General features: G+C 35.0%; 1 long non-coding RNA gene across 1 annotated transcript in view; it reads right to left on the reverse strand.

The window, feature by feature from the left end:
- LOC107518285 overlaps positions 1-18,375 on the reverse strand; it is an 85,179-nt gene extending 66,804 nt beyond the window's left edge. The window contains exon 1 of the long non-coding RNA XR_001598809.2: positions 18,304-18,375. This is a non-coding gene — a long non-coding RNA (uncharacterized LOC107518285). The remainder of the gene's footprint in view (positions 1-18,303) is intronic.
- Positions 18,376-24,834: the final 6,459 nt, after the last annotated feature.

A 24,834-nucleotide genomic window follows, 5' to 3' on the forward strand; every position in this document is an offset into this window, starting at 1 on the left:
ACTAATGTATTTGGGGAAAATAAAATCATTTTACAAAAATGTACATATGTCGCATGCAATGGGTATAGTATTATTTTTAAATGAATGCATACATAAATATTTTTAAATTTCAAAGTTTTAAGTTATAATGTAGTAAATATGAATAGCTATAATTCACATAATCAAAAATTCTTTAAAGTCCTCAATAATTTTTCAGGGCATAAAGGGTCCTCAGATCAAAAAGTTTGAGAACCTCTGCTATACAGTATTTCATTGTAAGCAGAGATTTAATTTTAACAGTAATTTCTGGGAATATTCTTGAGATAGTATATATTTAGCTTAATTCCTTCATCTGGCCTTCTGCTTGTGGTTTCTTCTCTCTGACCCTTCTTGCACTGGGCCAATCGGATCATTCTCCAGTCCAGTACTTACAGTGCCTGTCTCATCAGGTGCACTTTATTCCTCCTGGCAGGAATATCCCAGAAGGCTTTACCAAGAATGTGGGACGGTGCTGTGGCTTTAAGAATTTGGCCAGAAGGAGGTCAGAGGAGGACAGAGCAAACTAGAGCAATGTAAGCAAAAGACTTTTTCTTGGATTATGGATATGGTTTCCTGAGCTTCTCAGTTTAAAAGCATCTTTTAACATCAAATGTAAAATAATCTCCCTGTGTCTCTGTAACACACAGCCCTATTTTGTTCTTATCAAAACGCCTATCACTACCTGGCTTTTTCTTGGTTTTTATTCCTTTATTTTCTTCCTTCCACACTGTCTTTCCCAGAATGTGAGTTCCAAGATTGCATAGACTTTGTCTGGCTTGTTCATTGACTGGAACTGTGTCTGGAATACAGTAGGTTCCTAACATATAAAATAGATTAACCATTCTCTCTTCAGAAATCTGTTTATTCTGCAATTAAAAAAAAAAAAAAAAAAAAAAAAAAAAAAAAAAAAAAAAAACAAACAAAGGAAAATCCCAAGGTCCAGAATTCTGTTTTATTTCATGAGATATTATGCTTTTCCTCATTTGGGTATATAAGAAAATAACAGCATAAAGTATTTTACAAAGTTTCTAGGAGCTATATTTTAGACTTAAAATATTGCCTTTCCTTTTGGTCTCATCCCATTAGTCTCTGTCATATAGGCAGTTATTGCTAAATAACTCACAATTCCCTGAATATTTATGACTTATTAATAGTAGACTTCCACCATATTTTTTAAAAATTATTTCTTATTTAAGCTCACTGTTTTTAGCAATTTACATATTTCATTATAAATTACATACTCCATTTTGCTCCTTAAATGTCTTCAACTCATGTAGATTTTCAGACTTAATCTTGTATAAGACAGCACACTTTTCTAGACTGGCTTTTAAGAGTTTTGAAACTAAAGAAAATGCTTTTATGTAAATGTTTCCGGCATGCTCTATATGTACCAACATAGAAAGATCTCCAAGATCTCTTGTATATATACTTTGTTTTCATTTGTATTTTTTTTTTAAATATGTAGTCCTATAAGTGTTTGCATGCTTGTAGACTGGCTCTGAAAGAAGACAACAGAAAACTAGAAGTGTTTGCATCTTGGGAAGGGGATGGGAAGATTAGAAGAAAGGGTGAAAGGAGATCAACTTTTTAATATGTCTTCTTTGGTATCTTTTGAATTTTTAAAAATTTATTTATTTAAATTAGTTCCAAATATACAGTACATTGGTTAGACATCTATACAGTACATAAAATGATACCCCCAATTGCTCCCTCCTTTCCTTTGGCCCTCCACCTAACCATCATATTAATGCTAACTGCATTCCCTCTGCCATGCTCCCCATCCCTGTGACCAACTATTAAGTACTAATTTGTACTTCTTTAATTCTTCATCCCATTCTCTTTTAAATTTTGTATACTGCATACGTTACTTAATTATTTAATTTTAAGAAAGTAAATTTTAAAGATAAAAGTGTATCCACGTGCACCATTTAAAAGACAGAAATTGGCAGAATGGGTTAAAAAATATGACCCAACTATATGCTGTCTATAAGAAACTCACTTCCAATACAATATAAGTAAATTGAAAGTAAAGAAATAGAAAAAGATATATCATGCAAGCATTAATCCAAAGAAAGCAGGAGTAGCTATATTAATATCAGATAAAGTAGACTTAAAAGCAAAGAGTTACCAGAGACAGAGAATGACAACAATGATAAAAGGGTCAGTCTACCAGCAGGACATGATTGTTTTGGATGTGTATGTACCAAACAACTGAGCTATAAAATATCTTAACCAAAAACTGGTGGAATTAAAAGAACAAATAGATTTGTCTGAAATTATAGATGGAGACTTCAATACCCCTCTCCCAATAACTGGTGGAACAACTAGACAGAAAATCAGTAAGGATACAGAAAATTCAACAACACCATCAACCAACAGACTCTAATTGAAATTTATGAAATAGTCCACTCAACAAGAGAAGAACATACATTTTTCAAGAGTTCGTTGAACATATGCAAACACAGACCACAGGCCATAATACAAACTTCAACAAATTTAAAGAGTTTAAATCATACAGAAGATGTTCTCTAACCACAATGGAAACAAACTGAAATCAATAACAGAAGAAAAACAGTACACAAACAGTACACAAAACAAATAAAAAATTACATCAAATTAAATGACAATGAAAATACAACATATAAAAATGTGTGGGAAACAGCTAGCGCAATGCTAAGAGGGAAATTTATTGCACTAAATGCTTACCTTAGAAAGAAAAAAGTTCTCAAATCAATAATTTAAGCTCCCACCTCAAGCATCTAGATAAAGGAAAGAAAAATAAGCCCCAAATAAATAGAAAAGGAAACAATAAAGAACAGAAATTATTGAAATTAAAAACAGAAAAACAATAGAGAATAACTAAAACTAAATAACTAAATAACTAAAACTAAAACCTAGGTCATTGAAAAGATCGATAAAATTGACAAACCTCTAACAAGACTGATAAAGGAAAAAAGAAGCCACAAACTACCAATACCAGAAATTAAAACAAGGATATCATGACAGATACTGGATAATACAAGAATACTGTGAACAATTTTATTCACATAAGTCTGACAACTTAGAAAAAATGGACCAACTACTTGAAAAATACAAAGAACCACAACTAACCCAGTATGAAATTGATAACTCATGCAGTTTAATAACTATTAAGGAAATTGAATTCATAATTTAAAAGCTCCAGGAAAGAAATCTCCAGGCTCAAATGGTCTTACTGGAGAATTCTTCCAAATGCTTATGGAAGAAATGATACAAATTTTATACAATCTCTTCCAGGAAAGACAAAGGGAGAGAGCACTCTCAATTCATTTTATGAAGCTAGTATTACCTTGATATCAGAAAGAGAGAGTATGAGAAAACTATAGACCAATATCATTCAGGAAAATACATGTAAAAGTCCTTAATAAAATATTAGCAAATAGAATTTTAAAAATAAAAGAAATTATATGCCATGACAAAGTACAATTTATTTCATTGGTGCGAAATTAGTTCAATTTTTTGAAAATCAGTCAATGTAAACTACCATATTAACAGGCTAAAGAAAAAACATTGTCATACCTCTTGATGAGGAAAAGCACATCAAAATTTAGCACTAATCCATAATAAAAACTAGGAATAGAGGGAAACTTCTTCAATTCGATAAAGCTAACATTATACTTAATGGTGAAAGACTAAATGTTTTCCCCAAAGGATCAGGAACAAGGTAAATAAATACATCTAGGTAATAGATCTAAATAAATGGAGAGATGTACCGTGTTCATGGACTGCAAGACTCAACATAGTAAAGATGTTAATTCTACTTAAATTGGTATATAGGTTTAATCCAATTCCTATCAAAACCCCAGCCAGAATTTTTGTACATATAGGCAAGATTATTCTTTCTAAAATTTATGTGGAAAAGCAAAGCAGTTAGAATAGCTTTAAAACTTTTTAAGAAAAATAATGAGGGAGAAATCAGTCTACTCAATTTCAAGATTTATTGTGTACTTACAGTAATCTGTGGTACTGGTCAGGGGAGAGACACACAGATCAATAGAACAGAATAGGAAACCTCAAAATAGACTCACACAACTATGCCGAACTGACTTTTGACAAATGTGTAAAAGCAATTTAATGGAGAGAGGATAGCCTTATCAACATATGGTATTGGAGCAACTAGACATCTATAGGAAAACAAATAAGAACCTTGACCTAAACCTCACATATTATACAAAAATTAACCTCAAAGGGATCACAGACCTAAATGTAAAATGTAAAATCATGTTATCTTCTGTTAAGAAAAAAACGGGAAAATACCTTTGAGATTGAGATCTAGGCAAAGAGTACTTTAGACATGACAACAAAGGCACAATCCATAAAAAGGGAAAATTGGCAAACCTGACTTCATCAAAATGAAAACTTTTGCTCTGCAAAAGATGGTAAAGAGGATGAAAAGACAAGATATAAATTGGAAGAAAATATTTGCAAAATCACATATCTGAAAAAGGACTATTATCTAGGATGTATAAAGAACTCTTAAAACTCAACACTAAAAAAAAAAAAAACAGCAAAACAGCTAATTAGAAAATAGACAAAAGACATAAAGATGTGTTTGTCCTTGTCACAGCAGTTGCTGGCATAAGCCTGGAATTTAAAGACTATAAAAAAGATATGCAGATATGAACTTCACCACATGTTGGAGGAGAAAATAGAAAAAAAAAAAAAAAAAAAACAAGCTGGCTTTGGAATTCCTACTCATAATGTTATTTAGGACTAAATAATCCAGAATGTATAGATGCTAAACTAATAGCCTCTGTGGGTAAAGCTGGGGTCTTCCCCATATAGTATTCCCACTGTCAGTCCCACAAGAGATCTGAACTAGAAATGTAGAGACTCTGAGGGCTGGGACTTTCTTTCACTGGGAGCTGGGACTTTCACTGGAGAGAAGGAAAACTTTTTTTCTGGGGCCTCTTGGGAACGTTTAAATACTCCAACTGAGCTAGAAAGTGAATAATCCCTTTAGCTGCCCTGAGACAGGGCTGGTCCTAGAGACTCTGTCCTGCATGCATATGTTATTCGGTGTAGCACCACTGCCCATCATGTTTAGTGAAGTTTTGTGGGAACTTGCATCTTGTTCTCTACTGTATGTGGAATTAAGAGAGCAACTGGTTTATGCTTTGGATTGAGTAGCTACAGATACAAAAGAGGACTCCTGCACCCTCAACACCAGGTCAGAGAGATGGTAAAATGTCTTTGTGCATCAACCTCACAAGGGTCATTGACAACAGAGGCAGCACGTGGTGGCTTTGCAGAAAGCCCAAATGGAAGAACACAGAAGACCTGCTCCATCCCGCACATTCTTGAGGCAGAGCCCTTGGGATGAAGGAAAATTTAGCGGAGCATTTGCGAGAGGGGCCAATTTCTGGTAGTCAAGCTAGTCTGTGAGATTGCAGCTCACATCATTTGGGTATTTAAAGAAAATAAGATAACATATAGTCATTGGTTGTTGAGGCTGAGGCACTTTGGTTTTGCTATGAGACAAGATCACTCTCCCCTTTTCAATAACACAATGTCTTTTCATTAGAGCCTGAAATAGCAGGGTTTTTCTCTGCTCTTCCATTCCTTTGAAAGCCTACTCATAATTAGCTTCCCACAACTCCTCCTAGGTTTCTTCCACCATTACTCATCATCTTGGTCTATTTGCGTTATGGATTATGATTCTCAACCCCCAATGGTTTCACCTAGTTTAGTACCATTTTGTTATTTTTAAGTTCATCTTGCTAATTTTGGGGGAACATGCATACTTCTTCCTTATTATTACTTTCAATGCTTCCAAGTTAGTCCAATTGTTCACAGAGGTTCTCAACCTGAGATCTGTGGCTGGAAGCTATCCATGAGTTTGGACAGGAAAAAAATTTCACACCTTTATTTTCATTAACTGCTAACAGAAACTGAACATTTTCTTTCCTTCTGTTATTAATGTAAACCACAAATCACAATGAAATAAATGGCACATAGTATCTAGTTTTATTTTGGACTCGTCTTTAGTCTGTTCCTTTTTATTCTAGACAAATAGTCAAACTATGGCCTTTGAAGTCAGATTTGCTCTTCATCAATAGCTAAAAGTAAGCTGGAATAGGAGATGAGGCTTTGGGTTTACCAGATAGAAAAAGTGTTTATGACAGAAAGACAGGGGAGAATGCAATGTGAAACTCTATATTAGGGGTGATATTTAAAATATGCAACAATAGGTATAATAGAACATAGATCAATCAGAACAGATGTCACTAAAGAAAGGTCCTGGAGGACCCTGACTAAGGTCCAGGTATTCAGTCTTTAGTAACTGGCTTGTGAGGCATTCTAGGGGGTCCTAGAGAGGAAACGGTAACAGTGGTGATAAGTGGGCACCTGGAGGTTTCTGAGCTGTGGTGTTTATCAATCAATGATGAATATTTGGGGTATTTTAATGTCTACTGACTATTGGTCCTTCCATAAAATAGAAGCCACTGCTGTTTTTGTGGGGCTCGGGAGTTGACCCTGAAGGCACTGCCCAAGAGTTGTTTGAAGGTGTTGACAGCAACAGTTACAATATTGGAATAAATGTGGAGAATCCCAAAATAATGATTTTTGAAGGGTGTTGCTTATCTGAATATTTAGGTCCTCTAAACTCATTAAGAACAGGCACCATGCCTTTTTCACTTTTTATTTCTAGCACCTAACACAATGTTTGGTATATAGTAGTTGCTTAATAAATATTTGTTGAATGAATGGCATGTTTGTTAAAGAAAAATAACTTCTAAGTAAAATCCCATATTTACAGCTTTAGAAATTATTTTTATTTTTTAGAACCATAAACTCTCTTCATTTTTTGGAAATAATTCTCAAAATCTTTTTGAAGAGAAAATCCACCAATATTTATTTCTGACTCAAAATCCTTTGGATAGCTGCCCACTTCTCTCTGTAAAGTAGTCTTCTTCAAGCCTCTTTTAATTATTACATGACTTAAAAAGCCACAGATAGATGTGAATCTGTCTTTAACTCCTTGAAGTTCCTATTTTTTCTAGCTAGAAAGAATCTTCCTTTTAACAGATAGGACCCGAGGCTTTCTAGAGGCTAGGGCTTCTATACTGTGGTTGCTGGCCAATATTTATCAGGCCATGGGTGTTGAGTGCTGTGCATTTAATACATTATTTACTTGCCCTAATAATCCCTTTTACAGTTGAGAAAACGGCATCCCAGAGTTGCCAAGTAACTTCCCCACATTTACACAGCTACTAAGTGGTAACGATGCTCTTTGAATCTGGGTAACTTGAGTCCAGAGCTGAGCACCCTTTACCAACACAGTATATGAAGGAGCAGAAGCTTGTTTTTCTTAAGTCAATCAACAGGGTTGATAATGAAGGATTTCCTGTACCTAAAAGTACTTTAGGCCTCCTATTACACTGACTTGCAGAAGCTAGGTTTCAGAAGGGAGACTTTGTTGTACATTCATCTTGCAAGTGTTCGCTGAATGCATATGATGTTCAGGCACCATTCTAGGTTCTGGGACGACAGATTAGAGACCTACAATTTATTTCTGTTTGGTAAATGTAGCATCTATAAATTTACTCAAGTCTTCTGGGGCTCCTTTTTTCACTACTCCAAATAGGAATAAACTGCCTTCAGTTTGAGTTCTGGGTCCTAAGAAATCATCATCCTTGATGAACTGCAAAATAAACATAGCTCTATAAAGATGGAGACCTACTGCTTTCTTCTTTCTCAATTCCCCTAGGGTAGAATTTGGTCTCCTTTGATATCCTGTCCTTATAAGGATAGAAATGGAGGGAACTGGAGGGAGAGGTAATGAGTGAAGCATATAGACTATTTGGAACACAAGTATCATATAAACATTCCATTAACATGGGCAGCATTTTTCTATTACTGCAGGATTGCCCTGTATAATGCTGGTATTCAGAACCAGGGCCTCAAAGGCTAATTATTTCATATATGAACTATATTTTAGGAGGTGTTTCAAGTTATACAGTGGCCTTATATATTATCATAATTAGAACCAATAGAAACATTAACTGAACTTTGTACCTTGAATGATTAAGTTGTACTTTAAATGGAGGTTAATAAGTAACGAAAGAAAAGGCTACCAAATAACTAAACCTAGAATAATAACTGTACTAAATGCTCCAGGCAAGCTGAGAGATTTTAACAACAAAAAAAAAAACACCTTTCACCATAAATTATCTAACATGTGCTGGAAGGTGGTCTGCTCTAAGTGAAGTCGGTGACCCCGCCCCACCCCTGCCCCAATAAGATTTCAAGGTAAAAAAAAGGATTTCTAACAACCACAAAATAAAGAGTTCTTTCCATTCCCCACTACAGCTCCAATTCCCAATACTAACAGCATCCTAATGTTTGCAATTATTTTTTAATGTTTTATTTTATAATGCATGGTCTTAAATCTCTTTTTAAAAACAATATATGTATATGTATAGATATATATATTTTTTTAAAAGAAGCAAATAAATAATACATAGATAAATCAATAATTGGAAGGTTCTACTTTTTCACCTAAAGAGTTGTACCTTGTGAAACTATAAATTCCTTTGGGAGAAATCATGTTTTAAACTGTATTTAGTCATTTTCGCTTTAGTGTAAATAAGTATTTGAGGCTTTCTTAAGAATAGATTTTGCTAGAAGTTAAAAAATCAGATTTCTCACCCTTTTCTGAGAGGCAAATGTGCCAGAACGCTCCCTTATTCTGGTTTTGGCCCAAGAACAGGACTGCTTTAACTTTAAAACAGAATACCAAAATCTTTCTCTCTCAAAAGTAAAATGTTGAGGTATATTTATCTCTCATATTGCGAAAGAAAAAATCATATTTAAATCTTAAATATAAAAGGAACTTCTTTCTCACACTCCTTTCTTATACTCGAAGGCAGATTATCGAGTTAACCATCCTGTAGTCACGTAACCCAAAGGAATGAAATTTTAAAGAGTTTTTCTTGAAAGGATTACAGAAAACCAGTCCCTTCATTTCACAGAGTATTTCCGATATTTCTGGTTCTTCAAACTTTTTCTCTCCTTTAAGTCAAATCATCAGATCAATAATGTATGATGCTCAAACTTTGCAATTTCAGGCTCAAAAATGATACGGAGGATGCAAAATGGACATTACAGCACACAACTCTTCTTTGTGGAAACTATGGCGTAATAGCCTAAAAATAGCTTCAAGTCATAAAATTCAGTGCACTGACCCCCTGGAGAGAACTGTGTCCACAGATCCCGGAACGATGTCTGTTCTCCAACACCCTCACTCCACGTCTGAGCCCTTTCACTCCATGTGGTTTTTCCCTCAGGGATCATTATTGGGTTTCATAATGATTAGTTTGTGTATGAAAAAGGAAAGCTCAAGACTATAATTTCCTACATACTTAAAAAAAAAACACATAAAGGAAATTCAGTAGCGAGACAAGTAATCTCCTGGAGCCTGCTGTGACCAAGAGTATACCTGCGAAAAGGACAAGCTGATAAATGAATGTCTCAGCACACAAGGGGACAAACCACAAAGAGGAAAGCTTTGTGTCCTTCTAGCTTAGGGAGCTCTGCTCCTTTGGTCTTCCCTTCAGACACAAGGAGAGCAACCACAGAGAAGCAGATATCAGCAGTTAAACCAAATGAGTTTGGGACCACCCAAGTCAGAAATTCAGTGACAAGAAGAGGGGGAATATTTCTTTTAATTTTGGGAAACACATACTTAAAGAGATACTTTTCAGTAAAGGCCTAAGTGAAGGGTAAGGCCTAGAGTTAAAAAGTGGATTGAGCATAGAGAGCCTAGAAAAGGAGTTTAGACCACAGTCAAGAGGCAGGAAGGTGGAGCACACACCTGCTGAATAGTTCTTCAGCTTCAAACCTGCAAAGGATGCTTTCTCTACAGATTCCAAAATCATCTCACTGCGAAAGCAGGAGAGACTAGAAAAGAGAAAAACTTGGCTTTAAGTCCTGGGTTGGCACCTCACTCTCTGTGGGACCTTGAGCGACTTACTTAAGAGCTCTGAGCCTCAGTTTCCTCATCTGTGAAGAGGGATAACAACAGAAGAATCAGTCTAAGAAAAATCTGCAACAGAGCTTGGGACACAGCAATGGCTCAATAAATGTTAGATTTTATATCTTTTTCAATAGCCATGCCAATATATTACTTCTCTTAAAAAAAAAAAAAAAGTGCTGAAAACATGTTCTACCCCTTCCAGTCAGCTCTACTTAAAATTTAATGAAAAGGAAAGGTAACTTCTTCAACTTACCCTTTCCTTTGGTGGGAGAAATTGAGTTTCCTATATTTTTTGTGTGTATTCATCTCTGTATTCCTCTGCAAACAAAAAGTAAATCCCTCAAAACAGCAGCAAATAATAACAATATCTGTATGTCTTTTAGAAGACAGATGAGTAGGGGAAAATTTAGGAGCCTGTGTACCCTTGAGGACAGAAAACTAAGTGATAGAAACTGGAAAAGAGAAGTCTGTGGGAAGAAAAAGGGAAATGGCAGGCACCACTGGAGGTTGGTCTCTGGATTTTAACTGGGATGGATGGCACTTTACCTGATAAACACCCAGTTCTCCTGCCCAACCATCTAACTTAGTGATTATCAACTGAAGGAGGTAGTAAGCTAAGGACAAGAAACAATGCAACTGATAGCGTTGGACATGTGAACATTAAAGCTGAAAAATACAAGTTCAAGAATCATGTTGTAAGAGTCATATATGTGAGCTTCTGGATTGAGAATATCTGTTGAATGGGGCGTACGATTTTCATGTACATTCTCTCAGTCAAAAGCTAAAGCAACAGCAGCTTTCAAGCTGGTCTTCCTCTTGCCACTCTGACTTGACTGTGGTCCATTCTCTAGATAGACTCTGAGTTATCTTTGTAAAATACAGAGGTATATCACTCCCTGATTAGAACCTATTACTCTTAGAACAAATTCAAATTCCTACCATGGCCTGTAAAATGCTGCATTCTCTGGTCCTTGCCTTCCTTCTGACCCCCTCTGCACCCCCAAGTTTTTGTTACACTGTTAACGGTAATTGTAACCGGCCTCTCAACTCCTCAGCTTATTCCTGCTTCAGGGCCTTTGCGCTGGCTCTTCCCTCCTCCTGGAGCTCTCTTCTCACAGCTGCTCACAGTGGCCGAGTCTTCCCCAAATATCACTTCCTCTTCCAAAATACAAAATACCCTATCTTTAAAATAGGCCCCTCAATGATTCTCTGTTCCATTTAATTTTCTTTACTGCACTTGCCCACTAGCTGAAAGTGTTATGTATTTTCTAAAAGTTTATTATCTCTTTCTCCTTATTAGAACATAGCCTCATGAGAGCAGGGATCTTGTTTACCCAATACCTAGAATCGTGCCTGGCATAAAGTTGGTTTTTGCTGAATATATAAATGAATAATATGCAAAAAGAGCTTAGATACTAAAATAAGCAAAGAAAAATGTGTTTTTGATAATATATTTCTAAGGGGTTGAATGGCTCAAAAGATATTAGGAAAATTTTTCTCAGTGGTTAGATCTTCAAGAAACTACAAGCAATGATTTTTATATTCAGTCGATTGATGGTTTACATCTAGTTTCTTTTGCCTGTAATTCAGAGTCTATCCTCCTATCAACAGTTGAAAGTCTTTTAGATAATCTGTACAAAGGAGATTAGGAAAGAAACTCAAGAGAGAGAAGTCAAGATCAGAACTGCAGACTCTAAAAACTAATAAGGACCTTTGAGCCACTCTGCTATTTTTCCCTGATAATTCTATCAATGGGACAGTCACTCAAACTATAACAGAATGACCTATTTATATGAAAATAAATTATTTCAAAATAACAAAAGACCCAATAAAACATCTCTTTCATAGGAGTAAACATATTAAACTAATATGCTCTTTGAGATTGGACAGAATGAGTCACCGATCTTGTAAATAAAAGATTTTGGCACAAACATGTAATCTGTTTGGCAATTTCACATATTCATATTTCATAATTAGGTCCATGACTCCTTTTCCTCGTGTAAAACTAATTCCTCTTTCAGGCTCAAAGCGAAAGCAAACCATGTTTTAAAAATAGGTCGATGTTTTCAGTTTGTGTTGGTGATCAGATAACTGGTTGTTTCAGAAATAACTTTTAAGTAACCAATAATAGAATGTGATATTAAGTAGATACTCAAATATTGATGCTAAAACAAAATGTTATCTCTTTACTAATTTTATAAACTCTTTCATCACAGACACTTCAAGACACTGGGGTTCACTTGTCTAATTGTCTTCCAAGGTTGCAAGCAACTTAATTTAGAATCCCTTAGGGGACTTCTTAAACATGCAGATTCCTGAGCCCCATTCAATAGAGATTTTGTTTCTGTAGATCTAAGCCTATCCAGAAATCTGTATTTCCATAAAAGGATCCTGAGGTGCTACTGAGGCCTGCCAGGCTTAGAAAATAGTGGCTTTAGTCCAAACTCCAGCTCAGTCCAGAACTCTATCCACTTTCCTAACAAATTGTTACTCAGATGTGTTTTGAGCTCTTCTAGAGGAGGCAATCTCCATGTAGTTTCTTAACCTTTATTGGAAACGTCTGGTTGTCAGAAAGCTTTTGTTTACATTAAATTGAAATGAGACTGCCTGTGACTTCCTTGTATAACAAGAATTATTATTCATGAAAGCCCTTTGTGAATTTTAATACAGCTTGCAGATTCCCAGAAGTTTTCTTCTACAGCTAAACAGCCAGTTTCAACAATTGTTCACAGATCCTTTATCATCAAAGGTATCCCTGAACCCTATCACACCATCTATATTTCTTTTCAAAGCCTTCCCCTTCACCACTGTCAGAACTAGGGTCTTTAAACCAGCTTATGAGCCACTTGACCCTGCATAACATGAAGTAGCACATTGCTAGAGGCCATATGGAACTGTACATACCTATGCTGTTGGTTCTCAAATGCTGACATGTTAAATGATGCTATCATCACTGGTCCATGGTGAAATGAGAAAAATGGCTAAGTTCATTCAATCTGAAAGATTGTACTTTCTTCCTATATTATACCTTGCCCAGGTCCTATTTAAATTTAATTTCTTCTTTTGCTTGTTTTGTTTTGTTTTAATAAAACTAAAAAAAACCATAATTTGGTTGGCTTGTTTGTTATACTAGGAAGTAAGCTATCATATGTTGATGAGCCCTGTTTTTTTAAGAGTTGTACTGGTCCATGAAGACCAAAATCTGGGAACCATTGCCTTAGTCTTACCTCCCTTGTTGATATATAAATGTTCTCTAATCTAATTCTTGACTCTCAAGTACCCACCACATCATAAGATACAGTGGCTCACAAATAATTAGAATCATTAGGTCATTAGAATCAATTGAGTTTTATGAAAAAACAAATTCTCAGGATCCACCATCAGAAATTATGATTCAGTATGTCAGAAGTGAGGTTCAGTATCTGCATTTTTTTTTAAGTTCTCCAGATGATCCTGATGATCATCCAGGATTAGAAAGCACTTTCGCAATGTGTATCTATTTAGTGTCTCTCTTCTATGCATCTATAACTTAATATTACTAGTGAACGAGGCTGATTAGGAGAGCAGCTATCTGGTCAAGTGTCTTAGAGTATCCAGGCAGATCATTATGTGTAAATATTATCCTGCTCCCTCCCTATGTATGAACACAAATGCAATCACTACCCTTTCATCTTCTTATAGCTTTTCTCTTATTAGGCCAGGTGTCCTTTACTTTAGATTTACATTTTCTCTATCTACCCAAATCCACCTTGGATTTTATCAATATTGCTTTTAAAGCACAGTGCCAAAATTGGACATAATAATAGTAACACATAATAATCCCCTTATTAATATGGATGTCAAATCTCTATTGATATGGCTTCAGATCACCTTCACTTTTATAAAGGCACTGGCACATAGATTTTATTTGAGGCTTAGACCAATCCACATTATCTGGTTTCACCTAAATTCCGACAGGCAGTTCTCCTTCATCCAATACAACTGATGTTTAAAAATACAGCTTCAAGTTACCATTTATTCAAAGTTACACAACTTAAAGTTATAAATTTTATCACATTTGTTACATCATCTTTTCAACAAATCATATAATTTTCAATTCTCACATATTAAATCTCTTTTCTAGAGAGTATCTTATATAAAGGGTCCTATGTCATATTAACTTGAGAAATATAACATCTATGTGTCATTCAAGTAATTGATAATATATTCTTTCACAGTGATGGCAGAAAACACAGTATTTCTTAGAGATTCTGCTTGGAAGTGACTAATATCACTCCTCACATTCCATTGGCCACAGCAAGACATATGGCCAAGCCTGACAGTAATGGAGTGGGAAAGGCCCCATTGAAAGGTGCCTGAAGAAAAAGGTAGCAAATACTTTAAACATATAATATAATCTATCATATCCCTCATTTTGAAAATCTAGGTCACATGTATCTTTCTCTATTCTTTTGAATTATTTTCCTTGTTCTCTAAAATATCTCAAATATGTACTATAGTCAAATCAATGAGATTGTTTATTGCCTAAAATGTATTTTATCTGGGTCTGGGAATTTTAATTCATCTAAAATATTTAAGTTATTGTTAAATTCCTCTTATTGTGGACATCAATGACCTCTTAATGCAGTGATCTTTCAATGTTAGCAGTTTAAAGATCATTCTTCTTGCTATAGACAGAAGAAAAGCCATAGTACAGTGTTTTCTTTTAACATGATACTACCATTCTCAAGCAATGGACCTATAATTTTCATCTATCTATTTTTCTGAAAATAGCTCTAAAAATTGCTGCTGCTGTCTCTAGTGGTTTTTGCGAGCCTCAGCTAATCCTTGGCTTTAGTTCTCTTGAAATTCTTGTCCCATTTCTTCATATTCTCCTTAGTTATATGGTCTCCCATCCACAATTTACACAGCTACCTTTCAGCATTATCAGTTTATATTGCAAATATGCCAGGTTCTCTACCTGCCTCCCATTTTCTTCCCATTGAGAGCACTTTTGTATAGTCAGAATTTCATAATTCAGCCCTCTTAATAACCATGAAATTATATTCATTTTTAAAAATCTCTTCTTGAAAACGTGTTCATTTTTTAAATAAAATATTTCATCAGCTATTATTTGATACTCCACTTATATTATATGACTTATTTTTTAATGGCATAATTATGAGAGGCAATATAGCATAAAGGTTGTGTTCAGTCTCTGAAGGTAAACGTGAATCTTAGCTTTTCACTCATGAGTTGTCTTTCTGTGTCTCAGTTTCCTCATCTGTAAAATAGGAACAATTGTAATACTTTCCTTATATAGTTATTATAAGGACTGAATGAGTTAATATATATAAAATACTTGGAACAGTGCCTGGTATATATGCAACCCTATGTGCCTGTCATTATTGGGTCATCAAGTTGAAGTGCCTCAGGCATGATTTCTGCTTCTACTGAGACACAAAAGTTACAATTTTTTACAATTTTATATAGGGTATTATTCTCTAAAATAATTCCCTTCAGACCTTACTAAAAGACTCATCAAACTGGGAACTAGCCCCCACAGCAAGAATATGGGAAAAGAGTTCCAGGTCAAAATGATGGACTCACACTCAGGTTGTCCCACTTTTTTCCTGAGACCATGAAAAAGACAATAAAGAAATTCCAAAGAGGATGAAGCCTTAACAGAAAAGAGAACAAGAGAGATAAATCGACAAAATCCTAAGAACAGAAAGCAGACAGAATCCTTTGGATAAGTAAAATGGAGAACAGGAGGCTGCGAGACAGAACGGGAGAAAAGGGCCTCAATAAAGGACAGAGCCTAATTTCCAACGGGACTTTGGAGATGCTCACAGTTCAGAGTGAGCAAGTATAGTGGGGACAGTAGAAATTGTTGAAAGTCCTTCAATAAAACAGCTGCACTAAGTTGCCCTACATACACACACACATAACACACCCCAGGACCTCCATATGCAGAATAAAACGCAACGTAGTGTTTGCTGCGACTAGATAAGAACAGCACAGGTATCTAAAGGAGTTGAGCAAACTGCCCCTGAAGTCCAGGCTGCTAGTGTGAGCTCTGTTTTCTCAGTCCCTCACCTATTCACCCTTGTGCAAATTATGCAGATAATAAGCCCTGCCTCATGCAAAAAAGCCTTCAATTCAGGGACAAGGCATCCTGGGAAAAGCAACTGACCAATACAGCAGCCAAGAAATCCTGGAATTTTCAACCTAAACCTTTAGCCTAAAATAGGAATGGATAAGCAAGGACTACTAGACAAATGAGGAAGACTAACAACATTAAATAAAAAGATCACGATAAAGTCAAAGCCATAGACCCAGGAGATATAAATGGAAATAAAAGAAAGAGAAGAATTTTTTTTTAATTCTAATTAGAGTCCTTGTGAATTTTTAAATATTGTAACAAAAACAAGAATAAGAATCTATAAAAATGGGATAGGTCATAGTAACCAGTTCTTAAAATTTTTTTAAATGTAAACCTCAAAGATTCATAAAAGAGCAATAAAAACTTTTTAAATGTATCAGAACATAAGACAGGAAATAAAAAGATGAGAGAAGATACAGTCACAAAGCATCAATCCACAAAGTTCAACCAACTGGGATTCCAGAAAGGGAACAAAGAGAACAGAAGAACATAATTTAAAAGAAATTATTTAAAATAAAAGAAGAAAATGTAGAAAAATACAAGTCATCACATTGAAAAGCCACTGAATATTATCACCATATTACATAGTATAATGTAATATACTATTAATTATTAATAAAATATTATTATTATTACGGATATGGAAAAAGTTACAACAGAAAACCTAAAATTAATGATATAATACCAAACATTGGGAGAAAGAATGGAAGAAAAGTTGAATAGTACTTCAATAAGTCAGATCTACAACATTCAGAGCAGAAAATCACCAATAATAATTAAAGTTGATTAATCGAGAAATAGCAGTATAAACATATTACTCTATTTATACAAGAAACCATTTAGAAAGTTAAAAGTAATTTTAACTGAGAAGAATGAGGTTCACAAAAATTTCTGAGAGCAGTATATTTTCCTACTAACTCTTTCTATACTAGATGGTTTTTTAAATTTAGTGTCTCATTCTCTATTCTGGCTAGCACTTTTTTGTACAACATGAAAGGTTAGGCCTATAAAGATGTAAGTAATGAATCAAGTAATGAGTCATGTGATGAAATGGCATGACCCATGGCCAGGCTCTATGAAAGAATGTAGACAGTGCAGGTGGGAGAGTGGATCACTTACTGGGCTAACCAAAGGTGACTCTTATCCCTTGGGTAACAACAAAGGCATTTGGAGTTTCTTCCCAGAACACTAGGCAGGAATCTGTTTTCAGCTTTTCTAAGCCATCAACATTCCCAAACCTTAGCAGAGATGAGACTCTTCATTTGATGCCATTCTGCCACAATCAAGAGTACTTTTTAGTTGAGCTCTAACCTTGTGGTAGAGTTCAAAATATAAAACTCAAAGCTTTTGTGGTTGTTCTTAACATCAATGTCAGCTACTGAGTTGAATTTCATACTTACTTCAACAAAAATGACAAGTTACTACTTTGTGCAAGGCACCAGGGAAAATACACAAATACACAAGAAAGGTCCATTTTGCCTATCTCAGGGAGCTTAGGAACCACCGAGCAAGAAAGAGTTATGCACAGCTAATTTTAATACAAGACTGAATGTAAGTGAATTGGAGCATAAAGAAGGAAGAGAGTGCTTCCAACTTAGAAAGGGATCAGGAAAGACTAAGTGAGGAGATGTCAGGAGTGAGCTGGGACGCTAGGCTTTGAGTCAACAGGATGCCTGCAGGCTAGTGCTGTGATGCAACTGTGATTTGGGATATAATCTGAGAGTGATATTATCTGAGCTATACCTGCCCTGGCAAAGAACAATGTAGGTATCTCTAGTCTGGGGTGGCTCTGAATTTTTGTAATAAATGCTACATTCATTCCAAATGCCTGCCTTGGAAAATATGAATCGGTAAAGTTTAAATCTAACAGATTACAGAAGTCTATGTTGTGATAAAAGCAAATCAGAACTCATAACTTGACCTAAATCCAAAATTCTGGATTTATATTTTTAGTAGCATATCTCAACATATGTTCGCATCCACGTGTCTACATTTTACCCTCAAATCCAGAATACTAAGGAAACAGAGGATGTTAAAATTGGAAAAGACCTTGATTATTATTCAATATAATCTTATTTTACGGATGAAGAAACTAGGCCGAGAGAGGGTAACTATGACTTACCAAGGTTGCGCAATCACAAGGAGCAAAGCATGGACTTGAATCAAGTTTTCAAATGCAGATCCAGAAGCTCTTTCTTCTGAATATTATGCCAAAAAGAAAATGAGAGGAGAGGAAAAAAATTATAGACGATAAAGAAATAAAAAGTAATGCTTAACTAGGTTATTGGAAATATATCTAGAATTACCAGTGTTTCTGATAATTCTATTTTTCTGATAAATCTATTTTTCTTGAGAATTTTTCTACTTTGAGAAAATATATACATATTAGCTATCAAAATGCAAAATATTCTTTTCAAACTATTTTAATTAATTTTAAAATTATTTAAATTAACAATTACCAAAAATAAATCATTTTGTTCTGTTAAAGTAGTCAGGGAAATGGCAACTAGTGAATCATCTGCTTATACATAATTTTTGTTTCTTCAAAGCAAAAATAGAAAAATTTAAAAATAGGTAGTAGTTTGCTTTTTTACTTATATATCTAGAGGCATCATACTTTTTAAATATATCATATTAGAGACTGCGTTGTGTTGCTTATGACTATCAGCATCTATCATTAGCACTTGGCTTATAGAATATATTTAATAAATGTTAGTCAAATAAATAAATGAATTAATACTATATTATACTGAAGTTCTCTATCAGCCACTGAGGAAGTTAGAGATGGATACTAAATATAAAGGGCATTTTTTAGATCACAAGGACCATTAAAGGTTATGAATATAAATAAGAAATTAACACAGCTTATCTTCCTCAACTATTTTACAGAAATGAGAAAAATGTTGTGTTTTGAAAACTGGTGTTACTGAGGTCCTCCAGTTGTTTAAAAAACAACAAATGAAATGGCCACTTCTAATCTTTTTTGGTATGTTTACACAACAAAAAAAGCAACATTATAATTACCTCTAACTTGTCTATTTTAACATCTGCTTATTTATAAACTAACTAAATGCAATACAAGTATAACCACTTTTTTCTATTATTTGTAGATAAAGTCACTTAAAGTATTAAATTATATTTTCCTTTATTCCCCTAATGAAGAAATAGCCAAACCCAAATATTGGGGAAAATAAAGTAAAATATCAAAAAATATTACATCAATAAAATCAAATATTGAGGAAAAAAATGAAAACACAGAAGTAATAGGCTATGTTCTTCCTAAATTGCTTCCTACCACTGAGGCACATGTGCTGCTCCATCTATCTGCACCTCGCTTTTCTCTTTCTGAGAAACGAAGACCTGAGTCAGTTATGTGATAGAGAAAAAAATGGGAAAAAATGGCAAACAGTGGTTTGCAAGTCTTGCTATCCTCCTTGGGAGCTTAACTGTGGCGTCTTCAAGACCACTTGATGCCCTTTGTCCCAAATCCACTACAGAAGGTGACAGGAACCCAAAAAAGGAGGCAAAGGACAAAGGCAGGCCTTGATGTACAAAATCTAGAAACTCACCAGAATTTGGCCACAGTCCAGGAAGGAAAATTTTTGCACTGATTCCAGAAGGAGTAAAATTCTGATATAAAAATTTTGTACTTTTCTAATAAAATTCAATCAGAGACTAAAAGTAATCTGGAAATTTTGGGCCCAAGTGAAAATTTTAAGAGATTCTATCAGAGAATGAATAAAATAAGAGTTTGATCACTTTGTAAATGTAAGCATGTTTTCTGTTGTGAATATTCTCAAAGACACCCATGCATTCTTATCTGATAGCAAGAAGAGAAAATAACTACAATGAGGGTGTAAAAAAGAAAAGAAAAGAAAAGCAGAGAATTCAGTAATAACTTTGGATGTAGACATACATTAGCTTATAAAACAATGAAATAAATGGATCATTTTATTTGGCACCTTGGTTCTAGAGGCAGTTTGGACTTTTCCAGAACTCTGGAAGATGGACAGCTGAACCTTCAAGCAAGGTCAGGGAGTTCTGTTTGCTTACTAGATTGATCCAAGCTGAATTTACTTGTTCCTGCATCCACTGTTTGCAAAAAGAAATTACACTTTGAAAATTTTCGTCAACTACAGTAATGAAATATTTCCATTGATCTAGTGACCTATTTTATCTGAAATTGTAAATATACTTTATTTTGGTTTTTTTTTTCTAAAACATTCTTTACCTCAGGAATTTAAAACAATTTTTCTAAACATTTTCTTTAATGACTCTTTTTCTATTCTCATTTTTCAATTTTCCCTTTTCTCATTTGAACTTTGCATTGTAATTTTTTGTTTCAAAGAAGTTAATTTGTTTAATGTAAGTATATAGGACTTTTACTTTGTATAATCCTGTTTGGACACTTCATTTTAACTATACCTAGAGCCTCAAGAAAAACAGCAGGAAGTCTTTCCAAATCTGGAGAGAAGCTGGTCACAGATTATAGCAAATGTGTTATAATTCTGAACATGACTCATGACACAGAACTCTGTATCTCAACCTTTTATTCTCTAGCTGCTCTAAACCTCTTGTAGTAAACATACATAGCAAGCTCTCTCATGCTCCTACACGTTATTCTTTCTATCTCAAATACCCTTCTCTCCTTTGCCTTACTTCTCCCTCAAGAGTTAGTCAGTTCGACTCCACCTTTTCTGTGTGACTTCTCCGATTACTCCCTGCATTCATTCACCTGCAACTTTGCCAGGCAATATAATATGCTAGATGCTGAGTTAGCAAAATGAAAACGTTGCACCAAGGTCAAAAGAGGTACCTGGGAGGCATTTTGTGATGAGGGCCGGGAAGAGGGTCAGGGGAAGGTTTCCTGGGGGAGGTAATACCTGAATCAAAATTTTAAAGACAAGTAGAAATATCCAAGAGAAGGAAGAAGGGACGGCATTAAAAATAGGAACTATGATGAAGCAAGGGTGAGAAGAAATGCTGACTGAGAGATAAATATGCCATTTAAAGGATTTTAGATTTTATTTTTTTCTTGAAGGCAATGGGGATCCTTTTAAGCAGAAGAATGAAATGATAAATGTATCTTTTAGAAAGTGTAGAGATCAGATTGGAGTGAACAAGACCGGAGCAGTTAGACTTGTTTGTAAAGAAGATGACATGGATACTTAGTATGGAAATGAAAAATATGGAAGAGAATTTGAGAGACATGAATGAATTAGAAGTGAAAGGACTCAGTGATAGATTGGCTGTGGTGTACAAGGGACTCCAAGAAGTCAAGAGTGAACCCTCTGTCTTCTTGCTGGATGGACAGTAGGACTTACACTGAGATCAGAAATACAGGAGATGAAGCAAGAGGTGATTGGCTGCATTTTGAATCTGTTGAATAGGAAAGACCTATGGAACACACATGTTGAAAGGTAAGTGCTCATTCCTCTGTGTGCCCATTATCCAGGTATGTTACTTCATGTTACCGGACTGGGATTGTCTGGCTTCCACTTCTGACTTTCCTCAGAGGAGGGACTATCCAATCTAAAAACCTCCCTGTACAAGTACCCTCAACCAGAACCATGCCCGCATCCTGACAAACAAGACCCTCCCATTTTTCATCTCTCATTGGAACGGTGCTAACTCGAAAGAAATATCCTGCAAGGGCTAAAGTCTACCACTCCTTCTAGAGAAAGCAAAAATATGGATTGAAGAAAGATTATTTTTCCTCCATTTTAATAATTTCCATTTTCAAAGAAACTACTGTTTCAGAAGAACTGAATACTTTCTAAGATAGAGTAAATAACAATCTAGTCTAAGATTTCAATATATTATCAGAAAACATGTAGACTTAAGAATTAAAAATAAATTTGCCTTTAAGATGAGCTGGAAGACTTCTTACCTGCCGAGAACAAAGTTCAAGAGCTCAGAAGGTCTATGTTTTCCCAGAAATGATAGATTATAGTGCTAATGATGGGCAAAGGCGTTAAATCATAAAGGGTCATCCCCCTATAATTTTGGTACTATTAAGGTGAGTTTAGTAATGGACTGAAATAAGAGAAGAAATATCAAGACTGAGCTTAGGTTTTGGATATTGGATCTATGATTTCATTCTTTGAAAGAATGTTTTCAGTTCCTGCTTTTATTTCTGGGCATGTATACTTGGAGATGAATGCTTCTTATATTTGAATTATATTTTAGTAACCTTGGTTGTATTGGTATACACAAATAAAATTCGCTTTTAGTGCATTTTTTATCATATATATTTTCAAATGAGCATTTCTAATGAAGAATATAGTTATTCTTTCAATATTTTTAGTCATTCCAAATTAGAGGAGGATTTCTGAAGGTTATTATGAATCAACATGGCAATTACCAGCAGCAGAATGTCTGCAAATGAACCATAGCAAGTGGCAGACTCAGAGGCAGGTCAGCTTGCCAAAGCGAAATTGATTTTGCTCTCTGCATTCATTGACTTGTCTAGTTTTCATATGACAAATAAATAAGTCAGTTTCTCCTTTTTCTAAGGGACTTTACATGATAAGAACTGGAAATTCCACAAAGAAAAATTGTCCCCAGTTTTATAAGGGTGAGCTGATGAGATGCCATAGTGATTTATTTCAAAGGAGCTGGTTATTTTCAAACAACTGCTGAGAGACCTTGCTGTTCCCTGAACTTAGGAGGCTAGTTCTAGTACATGCACAAATTCGGCTTGCCATATGAGCAAAAGTGAGATCATACGGGTTGATGCTGGCAGAGTCTCTGAGAGTGCAGTAATTCATGCTGTCAGTTACTATCAGCAGCAATTTGCTTCTGGATTGGTTCCTGTGAGCACTCATGTGAGCATTCTGCACAAAGGACCAGAGTGCAATATTCTCTTGGATTTCAGGGACTTAGTGCAGTTTCAACATATAATCAAAAGTGCCACGTAGTTCACCACCTCGCATTTTGTTTTAAAGAGACAGAGGCTTAAAATTGGATTCCTTTCTTCTGTCCAAAAATAAGAAGTTGATGGCAATTTGGTACTTATCTTTAGAGCAATCCGTCGATGCTTCGGCAAAATCTAACCTGTTGGTAAAATGTAGATTAAAATATATATATAGATAATTCTACTGTCTCCACATTAATAATGAAGTTGCCTAACCACAAAATTTTATTCCTTATATTTAATGCACACATGTAACCAACTCTTAATTACCATAGAGCAAATACATTGGGAAGTGAAATGTTCTCTTGAATTGCTAAGTATTTTAATAACACATTCTTCCAAATTTAGTATAACTTCCAAAAAGTTCTATGGCACAGAAGTTTGGATGCTGCGGCTCTAAGCTCAAAATAACATTATCAAAGAATCTCCACAAAACAATATAATTTCACTGGGCTTCAAATAACTTTAAGATATCACTCCTGCTACCAGTCTTTCTACCAATCTTTCTAAAAAATTAAATTAATACTTACTATTGAGTATCCGAGGGATTCAGGGTCATGGGGCAATCCTGATGAGAAGGGGTTCAGGACAAAGAAAAGACAGTCCTTATGTTTGTGAAATAATAGTTTAGCTTCTCTCAGAAAAGTGAAAAGTATGTCAAGTGCCTTTGTCAATAATATATCTATCAGTTCTTTGGTGTTAACTTGTGAGCTCTCGAATGTGAAAAATTGCTTCCACCATTTGGCCCTTCAGTTATTTTTATGGATGGTAAGTAAAAAGAATATATTCGTCATGAAAAAAAGAAAAAGAAGAAAGAAAGAAAAATTGCTTCCATATTGCCTCAAGCTCAAAAACAAAACCTTGGCATCTTACTTGTTCAAAATTTTCTTATGTTTATTATCTACCTTCCCTTGCCTCCAAAATATAGACTAAATGAGGGCAGGGACTTCTCTTTGTTTACTGATGTATTCCCAGTGCCTAGAACAATACATGGAGCATAGGAGGCACTTAATAAAAATGTGTTGAATGAACAAATGCACATTGTTCATCTCTTCGGCTTAAAGTCCTACCTCTTTAACAAGGCTTAATAGCCCCTCTGTAATTGACGCCTGCTCATTCTGCTACTTAGCATCCTATCTCTTAGCACTTTACCTCTTGCAGTATCTATTTCAGCCAAATTCAGATTATTTGTGGTTCCTTAAATGTACCACATTCTCTCCCTGGAAGCCTGATCACATGTTCCTCTGTGTAGAAGACACCTTTTATAGCAGTCGACACTTTCCACTTTATATTATATTTATATGTGACTATGCCTCATCTCCCACACATTTCTGTAAGCAAAGGACTGATATTTTTCAATCTTCTACACACCTTGTACATAAATGTAGTAAAGGCATTTTATCAATTGAGTAAATTATGCTCCCACACACATATCTATTTACTATAGGACCAGAATGCAATATTCTCTGGGATTTCAGGGACTTAGTGCAGTTTCAACATATAATCAAAAGTGAAAGATGATAGATAGATAGATAGATAGATAGATAGATAGATAGATGATAGATAGATAGATAGATAGATAGATAGATAGATAGATAGATAGATATCTAATAAGGATAAATTGATAGGGAGAAAGTATCCTTTTAAGGAAAGCCACCTACTGTCCCTATTGGTAAGGCTAGCCCTACCTACACTCCCAGGCATGTGAGGAGAAAGGCGCAGAGGAGGGGTGCTGAC

Source organism: Rousettus aegyptiacus, unplaced genomic scaffold (genome assembly GCF_014176215.1).
Source record: "Rousettus aegyptiacus isolate mRouAeg1 unplaced genomic scaffold, mRouAeg1.p scaffold_m13_p_8, whole genome shotgun sequence".
Taxonomy (NCBI): domain Eukaryota; kingdom Metazoa; phylum Chordata; class Mammalia; order Chiroptera; family Pteropodidae; genus Rousettus; species Rousettus aegyptiacus.